Source organism: Etheostoma spectabile, chromosome 5 (genome assembly GCF_008692095.1).
Source record: "Etheostoma spectabile isolate EspeVRDwgs_2016 chromosome 5, UIUC_Espe_1.0, whole genome shotgun sequence".
Classification (NCBI taxonomy): Eukaryota; Metazoa; Chordata; class Actinopteri; order Perciformes; family Percidae; genus Etheostoma; species Etheostoma spectabile.
Window position 1 is genome coordinate 16123112 of NC_045737.1, and position 529 is coordinate 16123640.

The 529-nt window shown below is 57.8% G+C and overlaps 1 protein-coding gene across 1 annotated transcript in view; it reads right to left on the minus strand.

Moving 5' to 3' along the window:
• Positions 1-529, minus strand: part of dapk1 (death-associated protein kinase 1) — a 94644-nt gene that overhangs the window by 27235 nt on the left and 66880 nt on the right. The window lies entirely within an intron of this gene.

Below are 529 nucleotides of genomic sequence, written 5' to 3' on the forward strand. Positions count from 1 at the left end.
GTGTGTGTGTGTGTGTGTGTGTGTGTGCGCGCGTTTGCTCGCAGGGCATGTGATGCGTCAGTGCAGTAGTGTTGGAGCAGTTAGTGCTTGTAGTTAGGTTATGCATGCTACATAATGCATGCCGCATGCTACATGCTGCATGCTGCTTCTGCTCGCCACTCTCTGATTTCAGCTACTGCCACCGGACAGCCCTGCGTTTTCAGGGGCGGAGAGAGGAGCCGAGTGTGTCGCCTCCTCCGCCGGTGCATAGCCTCTCCACTGCCAAGACCTCGTACACGCCTCCCCGTGGCACACATGGTAACTGGGCCCTCGTGGTTCCAGGCTAAGTTGTACAGGATCTCGGAGCAGCAGTGGGCCCCAGAGACGCGGCATGCAGGCCCATCGGTGAATGGAAACAACCTGATGCCCGTCAACCACTGTCCCAGCTATGGGTAAATAGTGAAGACCCCGACAACGGTGCAGGAGGAAGATGGTGGTGAGAGCCACCACAAAGTCTGGGAAGGAGGAAGAAGGCAACCCCACAGCCACG